General features: G+C 41.6%; 1 protein-coding gene and 1 pseudogene across 2 annotated transcripts in view; one reads left to right on the plus strand and one right to left on the minus strand.

The window, feature by feature from the left end:
• LOC106605525 (uncharacterized) overlaps window positions 1-8,501 on the plus strand; it is a 26,733-nt pseudogene extending 18,232 nt beyond the window's left edge. Inside the window, exons 11-15 of the transcript XR_014392373.1 lie at window positions 2,715-2,923; window positions 3,403-3,529; window positions 3,801-3,895; window positions 4,008-4,188; window positions 4,821-8,501. The product of XR_014392373.1 is annotated as an uncharacterized LOC106605525 (transcript). The remainder of the gene's footprint in view (window positions 1-2,714; window positions 2,924-3,402; window positions 3,530-3,800; window positions 3,896-4,007; window positions 4,189-4,820) is intronic.
• A 515-nt stretch (window positions 8,502-9,016) lies between these two features.
• The window catches only part of LOC106605524 (RWD domain-containing protein 1), a 7,293-nt gene continuing 6,731 nt past the window's right edge, over window positions 9,017-9,578 (minus strand). Inside the window, exon 6 of the mRNA XM_014201267.3 lies at window positions 9,017-9,578. This exon is cut by the window's right edge and continues 149 nt beyond it. The gene's annotated coding sequence lies outside the window, so the exon portion shown is untranslated.

The following is a 9,578-nucleotide window of genomic DNA, read 5'->3' on the forward strand; positions in this document are numbered from 1 at the left end:
CAGCTGCAAAGTAGTATGCTACATAAGCTCACAGAATGGGACCTCTGAGTGCTGAAGCGCGTAGCGCGTAGAAATCGTCTGTCCTCGGTTGCAACACTCACTACCGAGTCCCAAACTGCCTCTGGAAGCAACATCAGCACAAAAACTGTTCGTCGGGAGCAACATGAAATGGGTTTCCATGGCCGAGTAGTTGCACACAAGTCTAAGGCCATGGCGAACTTTGGAGGGGACAATTACATGAAATTTTCTCAAGAGCAATTCCTGTGGGGGACACCAAAAGTAGTGCTGTAACACATAGCCTACATTGTAATATGGTAAATGTATATTGAGGAACCAAAGAAATAAGGTGTTTGCCGTAATCCTAACTACCGGTACCCAAAACTACACAACTAATCACAACAGCAATACCATTGCCTTTAACAAATCTTAGTTCAGTCACCAGTTTAAGTTGAGAGTGGGGGTATCCATGGCATTTTCCAATTATGTTCCTATTTTACAAGTAAAAAAAATTGAGAACCTTTCATAATGTTGCCAAACAAAGACTCAACAAACTTACCTGAGACTCCCTGTCTCTGCCAGTCTGTCCCTGCATATCTGTCCCCAACTCTGCTGTCTGTGTGCCATCTGTTGCCTGCTCTGCCTAATGACATCATTGTGAAACATTTCCATTAGAATTTCATTTCTTTCTTATGAACATTTTATCAACTAGTCTTTGAGATATTAGGCTACTAGGGTTCTTACTTTGCGTTTTGGTGTACTGAAAAATACTCTGATGTCCGTCTTTTATTTTTCTGCCATTTTTCTACCTGGCTGGCTGGCTACACACACACACACACACACACACGGTGTGTAGGTTATTTACAGTAGGAGATGGGCTTCTATCATCTATTCTTTTATCATTCTATTTGGGCTTCCATCTAAAAGGTAGCTAGCAAATGTGAAACGGATTAAAATGACAAGAGTTGACAGCTGTATGAGTTCACCATTTACACAACATATGCTGCAACCTTTTGTAATTGTAATAGTTTGTTTCATATTGGCTGGCTTCCAACAATAGCTGAATTTGCAAAGCTAGCGAGCACCAATTCCGTTTCAGTGGTGTTTGCTATAATCTTTGCTACCCGGGTTAAATAAAGGTGAAATAAAATAAATAAATAAAAGTTCCCTCGCGACAATTTAGCTTTTGTACCGAGACCATTAAATATATTTAAGACAATGGTAGAAGAGAGTGTAGTTCTGTTCAGTTTGGACTTCAGTTTATCGCTAACCTTATCACAGGGACTTTGAAGCACTAATTTACATCATCTGCATGCTGATCTTGGAATAAATTGACGATAGCAAAGATTCCATATTTGACGAGGCCACATAAATGGAATAGGTACTAGCTAGCTTAATAGTTAATATTTGCTCACTAGCTCTGCATATTCATCTAGTGTGTGTGCGCGATTGACTGGATTAACCTCACGTCAGTTACGTTCATTGAGTGCCTTTCAGACAGTAGACACAACCCCTCTGTTACCTTGCCAACTAAGGAACTGGCAGTGGATCAAACCATTGTGAGGCAAAGGGTGGGGGGGTCGCAATCTTTTGAAACTTAAAAACGCGCTATCAAGTGTCTATAATCAGCACAATTGCTTTCATTGTGTATTATTAATATTATTTAAATTACATAGTTATGTTTCAGTGATATATTGGGGGGGACAAATCATATTTTTCCCAGGATGGGGGGGGTCGTGTGTCCCCCGTCCCCCTCGGGATTTCCGCCCCTGGTCTAAGGCTGGAGTGGTGTAAAGCTCGCCGTCATTGGACTCTGGATTAGTGGAAACACGTTCTCTGGGGTTATGAATCACACTTCACCATCTGGCAGTCTGGGTTTGGCGGATGCCAGGAGACTGCTACCTGCCCCAATGCATAGTGCCAACTGTAGTTTGGCGGAGGAAGAATAATGGTATTGGGCTGTTTTTCATGGTTCGGGCCAGGCTCCTTAGTTCCAGTGGAAGGAAATCTTAACCCTACAGCGTACATTAACATTGTAGACGATCCTATGCTTCCAACTTTGTGGCAACCGTTTGGGGAAAGCCCTTTCCTGTTTCAGCATGACAATGCCCTGTGCACAACGCAAGGTTCATATAGAAATGGTTTGACGAGATCGGTGTGGAAGAACTTGACTGGCCTTCACAGAACCCTGACCTCAACCCCAACGAATGCCTTTGGGATGAATTGGAACGCCGACTGCGAGCCAGGCCTAATCGCCCAACATCAGTGCCCGACCTCACTAAGGCTCTTGTGGCTGAATGAATGCAAGTCCCCGCAGCAATGTTCCAACATCTAGTGGAAAGCCTTCCCAGAAGAGTGGAGGCTGTTATAGCAGCAAAATGGGACCAACTCCAAATGAACACCCATGATTTTGGATTGAGATTTTCGACAAGCAGGTGTCCACATAATTTTGGTCTTGTAGTGTAGAATCCCTGAGAAACAAAAGTTCACTACATTTTCCCCCATTAAAAATAACCCCTGAATTGTCAGTTAAACAGTGTGTGGGTGTTATCAAATCAAAGGTAGTGCAGTGAGGTGAAAGGGCCAAGCTATCCAGTATTGTACATTGTATGGTAGGACTGACATGCCACATTGTCCCTGAATGGACAATTGAAGTTTAAATTGAATTGAAATGACCTCTGGGTGACCTGTAGTGTCCACTCTGCTGTGATTGACAGGGACGATCTGGATGCAGCAGATTTTGACTCTGATAGAAGCCAAAGGTGACGTCACTCCAAACACAGAGCATCTCAACGCGCAGCGCGTCCCATGGATCGAGCTGATTGGCAGTGAGAAGGAGTTTAACGCTGCCCCTTCCCCCAGGCTACGGGTCACCCACCTGCAGTACAAGTTCATGCCTCTTGCCATCAGACAAAAGAGGGGAAAGGTCAGTGGAATGCATGGATCATTTTGGTAACACTTGGGTATTATTCTGTGGTATTAGCACTTAGCATAATTAGCGGTTTTCTGGATATTTTTGTTGTTATTCTGTCTCTCACTGTTCAAATAAACCTACCATTAAAATTATAGACTGATCCTTTCTTTATCAGTGGGCAAACGTACAAAATCAGCAGGGGATCAAATACTTTTTCCCCCCACTGTATGTATGAGCCTTTACAATGCCTTATAAGACTTTTAATATTATATATATCTCTGTGTATCAAAATACTCTAAATGGTCGGTATACATGCTTATTATAAGTCTTAGAATGCATAATACCTGCAGGCTTTAAGTGTTACCCAAAGTCTATTATCACTATTTGTCATTACCTTCAGGATTACTTTAATTAAAGTATTACTACTGATATTGATGGATCGTTTTTTATAGTCAATCTATTGATATGCAGTATGACCTTGCTTTCCTAAGGTGATCTATGTTGCCAGAAACCCTAAGGATGTTCTCGTGTCCTATTACCACTTCCACAAATATGCAGCCATGCTGGAGACGCCAAAGGACTTCAATGATTTCTTTGAGAAATTCATGGAAGGGAAAGGTAAGTAGAATGTGAGCCGTTGGTCCTGTTAAGGACGATGAATTTCGTACATGATGTGCAAAGTCAAGTATTTTTTTCTATGGGGAGTTGGCGCTAGCCAACAATGCTTTACGCTTACAGTCAAGTCAGTTAATTGTGATTATTTTGAAATGAATGATGTCGAAAGCCTTCTAAACACTTTCATCTGTAGTATCCTTAGGTTCAACTGTGCTTTCATGGTGGTAGGCTGGGTATGAAGTATCCATTTGAGTCTTTGCTGTGTGTGTTGCAGTTTTTGGGAACTGTTGGTTTGAGCACATCAAGACGTGGTACGCTAATAGAGATAACATGAACTTCCTGTACATCACATATGAAGAGATGATCAAGGTACCAACAGTGGCAAAACCTACCTGTCCATCTACTTGTCCGTCCTGTCCTGTACTCTGAGTTTGCTTGTGAGTTTACATGAGTCAAAGCATGAACAGTGTGTGTGTTGCAGGACCTGCGCTCCATGGTGGAGAGGATGTGCAAGTTTCTAGGGAAGGATTTGACAGAGGAGCAGATGGCCAGTGTGGTGGAACACAGCACCTTTAGAACCATGATACAGAACCCGCAGGCTAACTACAAGACGGTGCCCGACTCCCTGCTTGACCACAACAAGGGCACATTTATGAGAAAAGGTATGCACGTCACACCTTCTAAAGAATAATATAATGTGATAACAGAATGGTCACCTGTCTCCTTATCAATACACTTTGGTATGAGGATTGCACAAGCTGCATATTATTGCATCCTTAATCAAGCCAAGGGCAACCACAAAGGGCTTACATTACTGTACTTGTAACACCAGGCCCCCACACATTTACACTGAACCAATGTTCCGATAGATATACAACCATCTGGATTATAATTTGTGCAAACCTAAAGAACAAATAAATGTATCATTTTTTATCTTATAGGGCAATTCCGCCACTTTTCAACCTCATATTCATGATCTCTAGAATCATACCAGTGTCTACATATGTTAAAAAGCTAAGGTCCTATTCTTTTTTAAATCTGTGACATCACAGGGTAGGATTGAAAGTAAGAAACTGTGATTTACAAGTTTCTAGCCAGAGGGAGGGTATTTTCTTGCTCCCCACGTCACCGCGAATCTCGTAGTATTTGATGTTATCGGGTAGAACTTTAACCTTAGATGTTTTATATATGTGCCATTTTCACATATGTACACTGGTATTGGGCTGGAGATGAAAAGTAGTGGAATTGCCCTTTAATACTCTTATACATTATTGACTGATTTCCATCCACACAGGAACCATTGGGGACTGGAAGAACCATTTCACTGTTGCACAGAGCGAGAGATTTGACAGTGTCTTCCAGGAGAAGATGAGGGACCTGCCCCTCTCCTTTGCGTGGGACATCAATGACGTCAATAGTGCCACGTGATGACATCCTAGTCACGTCTTGCAGGGATTTTTTAAATCCTTGGGCGGATTTAAGCATTTTTTCGGGTCACCTAAGTCCAAACAGTATAAAAAGAAAAACATTTTTTTTCAGGATGGAAAATGCTTTCACTGTAAACTTAAGACTAAATGCCTTTTTTTTATACCACAGCATTGTTGAATACTTGTTTATGATGTACAGAACGTGGGCATTTATCCCTTACATAATAGAACCTTTGAAAACGAACAGTCACCTAAATAAAAGCTAGACAGTCAGGGACAATTGAAAAATCCCCAAACAATTAATTTAGCACTACAGATTTCATGTTTGAGCAAAAGAACACAGAATTAGCCATCGCAAATGCATAGAATTGCAGAAAATGTGCTTTAAAACGGAAAATGTTTCTCGGCTCCATGGCAGAATATGTAGAATCGCAGGGAATTTGCTTTAAAAGGGCAAAGATGAGGGCCTCTAAAATGTTTTCTACAATTCATGCCACTGACATGCCCAGCACCTAAGCCCATTATTGATCCAGAAAAAATATTGCCTTAGTTACAAGTTACCCTAGATAACTTAATAAGCTAGTTACAGTGAGGGAAAAGTATTTGATCCCCTGCTGATTTTGTACGTTTGCCCACTGACAAAGAAATTATCGGTCTATAATTTTAATGGTAGGTTTATTTGAACAGTGAGAGACAGAATAACAACAACAAAAATCCAGAAAAACGCATGTCAGAAATGTTAGAAATTGATTTGCATTTTAATGAGGGAAATAACTATTTGACCCCTCTGCAAAACATGACTTAGTACTTGGTGGCAAAACCCTTGTTGGCAATCAGAGGTCAGACGTTTCTTGTAGTTGGCCACCAGGTTTGCACACATCTCAGGAGGGATTTTGTCCCACTCCTCTTTGCAGATTTTCTCCAAGTCATTAAGGTTTCGAGGCTGATGTTTGGCAACTCGAACCTTCAGCTCCCTCCACAGATTTTCTATGGGATTAAGGTCTGGAGACTGGCTAGGCCACTCCAGAACCTTAATGTGCTTCTTCTTGAGCCACTCCTTTGTTGCCTTGGCCGTGGGTTTTGGGTCATTGTCATGCTGGAATACCCATCCACGACCCATTTTCAATGGCCCCGTCCATCGTCCCTTTGATGCGGTGAAGTTGTCCTGTCCCCTTAGCAGAAAAAACACCCCCAAAGCATAATGTTTCCACCTCCATGTTTGATGGTGGGGATGGTGTTCTTGGGGTCATAGGCAGCATTCCTCCTCCTCCAAACATGGCGAGTTGAGTTGATGCCAAAGAGCTCCATTTTGGTCTCATCTGACCACAACACTTTCACCCAGTTGTCCTCTGAATCATTCAGATGTTCATTGGCAAACTTCAGACGTGCATGTATATGTGCTTTCTTGAGCAGGGGTACCTTGCGGGCGCTGCAGGATTTCAGTCCTTCACGGCGTAGTGTGTTACCAATTGTTTTCTTGGTGACTATGGTCCCAGCTGCCTTGAGATCATTGATCAAGATCCTCCCGTGTAGTTCTGGGCTGATTCCTTACCGTTCTAATTTATCATTGCAACTCCGAGGTGAGAGCTTGCATGGAGCCCCAGGCCGAGGGAGATTGACAGTTCTTTTGTGTTTCTTCCATTTGCGAATAATCGCACCAACTGTTGTCACCTTCTCACCAAGCTGCTTGGCGATGGTCTTGTAGCCCATTCCAGCCTTGTGTAGGTCTACAATCTTGTCCCTGACATCCTTGAAGAGCTCTTTGGTCTTGGCCATGGTGGAGAGTTTGGAATCTGATTGATTGCCCTTCTGTGGACAGGTGTCTTTTATACAGGTAACAAGCTGAGATTAGGATCACTCCCTTTAAGAGTGTGCTCCTAATCTCAGCTCGTTACCTGTAAAAAAAAAAAAAAAAAAAAAGACACCTGGGAGCCAGAAATCTTTCTGATTTGAGAGGGGGTCAAATACTTATTTCCCTCATTAAAATGCAAATCAATTTATAACATTTTTGACATGCGTTTTTCTGGATTTGTTTGTTGTTCTGTCTCTCACTGTTCAAATAAACCTACCATTAAAATTATAGACTGATCATTTCTTTGTCAGTGGGCAAACATACAAAATCAGCAGGGGATCAAATACTTCTTTTCCCTCACTGTATAAGCTATACTGAACAAAAAATGTTTCATGAGTTGAAATAAAAGATCCCAGAAATGTTACATACACACAAAGCTTATTTCTCTCAAATGAGCATTTTTCATTTGCCAAGATAATCTATCCACCTGTTTCAAGTTGAGGGAGTGTGCAATTGGCATGCTGACTGCAGGAATGTCCACCAGAGCTGTTGAATGTTAATTTCTGTACCATAAGCCACCTCCGTTTTAGAGAATTTAGCAGTACGTCCAACTGACCTCACAACCGCAGACCACGTGTTACCACGCCAGCCCAGGATCTCCACATCTGGCTTCTTCACCTGCGGGATCGTCTCAGACCAGCCACCCGATAAAACTGTGTTTACACAACCAAAGAATTTCTGCACAAACTGTCAGAAATCATCGGGGAAGCTCATCTGTGTGCTCGTTGTCCCAACCAGTTTCTTGACCTGACTGCAGTTTGTCGTCATAACCAACTTCTGTGGGCAAATGCTCATCTTCGATGGTCACTGGCATGCTGGAGAAGTGTGCTCTTCACGAATTAATCCCAGTTTCAACTGTACCAGGCAGACAGCATGTATGGCGTTGTGTGGTTTGCCCCACGGTGGGGTTATGGTATGGGCAGGCATAAACTACGGACAACAAACACAATTACATTTTATCGATGGCAATTTGAATGCACAGAGATCCCATTACAAGCTCCTGAGGTCTATTGACGTGCCATTCATCCGCCGCCATCACCTCATGTTTCAACATAATACACAGCCCCATGTTGCAAGGATTTTCACATTTCTGGAAGTTGAAAATGTCCCAGTTCTTCCATGGCCTGCATACTCACCAGACATGTCACCTGTTGAGCATGTTTGGGATGCTCTGGATCAACATATGACAGCGTGTTCCAGTTCCTGCCAATATCCAGAAACTTCGCACAGCCATTGAATAGAAGTGGGACAACATTCCGACGGCCACAATCAACAGCCTGATCAACTATGCGAAGTTGCTCTGAGGCAAATGGTCATACCAGATACTGACTGGTTGTCTGATCCACGCCCTTACCTTTTCTTTTGAAGGTATGTGTGACCAACAGACGCTTATCTGTATTCCCAGTCATGCAAATCCATAGATTAGGGCCTAATGAATTTTTTCAACTGACTGATATGAACTGTAACTCAGTAAAATCTTTGAAATTGTTGCATGTTGCATTTATATTTTGGTTCAGTGTAGTAGCCATCAATCCAAAATGTAAATTAAGTTTTCTATTTTACAGAGGGAAAAATAGTTTTGCAAGTGTACAGTAACTTCTCATGCGCTGTACCCACAATGTTTCAGTCGGTTTTTAATGTGTATAAAAAATGTATTCATAAAGTTTAAAGAATTGAAATATATATTTTTTAAAAAGCAATTGTCTTGACTCATTTTAGCTATATGGTGATTGAATAAGGAAACAGTGAATTCAACCAACTGTCTTTTGAAGGTTATGTTCCATAACAAAATGTGCTGCTGCCCTCTGTGGGTCAGTCAGGGTTTCTACAACTGCCTTGTGAATTCCAAGCCAGCAAGCACTTATTCCCTATTTTTCTAGATGAAGTGATGGCAATGTAAAGTCCTTAGTCCCCCACATCCAAGAAAAGTACTTAACACAAAATTCACAAATGCGAGTTATAGATCTTTCATTCTCATTGAAAGCAAGTCTAAGAAGCAGTAGATCTGTTCTATGTGCGCTATTTCTATGCTACCTGTTTAAGTATCTTTTACTTTCGGTTTTGTACACCAGCTGACAATACAAGATTTTTGTTCATGGAAAAGACATTTCACAGTGGTTTAGATGGTACAATGATTCTCTACACTATACTTGTTTTGTCACAAACTGAAATTTAGCAAACTAGAATTTTTGTGACCAGGAAATGAAGAGATTTCTGCATAGTGGATCTTTAATGGCATCAGGGTATAAATCAATTCATTGACAAGGGTGTATAAATGCCTTGAGGTGATTGTGTTTACAGTCAAATGGAGTTATAGTTCATGTTTAGAACAAATGTGGGTGTTATTGGTTGTCTTTCTTCTCTGGGCTTGGTCAGATACTGTGACTCCCCTTCCTGTGATGATCCCCTCCTGTTAGTATCGGTTGCGTTCAAAGTCGTAAATATTACAGTCGTGCTGCGCATCTCAGAAGAATTCTATATCACATCAATGTTGTTCCTGAGATGCAAAACATTTCTCCAGGCATTGGGGGATCTGAATCTGTGCGGCACAACGTGACTGCAATAAAGATGATCTGGGACCAGACCTGGTTTCAAATACTATTTGAAATCATTTCAAATGCTTTCTTCTGGGATTGATTGAGTTTGCCAGGCGCAATGGAACCAATAAAATAGTCACAACACTGCAATCCCCACTCATCTGGCACCCCAGGCAGGCTAGAGCAAATGCTCAAAATATTTTAAAGATTCTAAATAGTATTTGAAAACACATCTG

The sequence above is a fragment of the Salmo salar genome, chromosome 05 (assembly GCF_965601325.2).
Source record: "Salmo salar chromosome 05, fSalSal1, whole genome shotgun sequence".
NCBI classification, from domain to species: domain Eukaryota; kingdom Metazoa; phylum Chordata; class Actinopteri; order Salmoniformes; family Salmonidae; genus Salmo; species Salmo salar.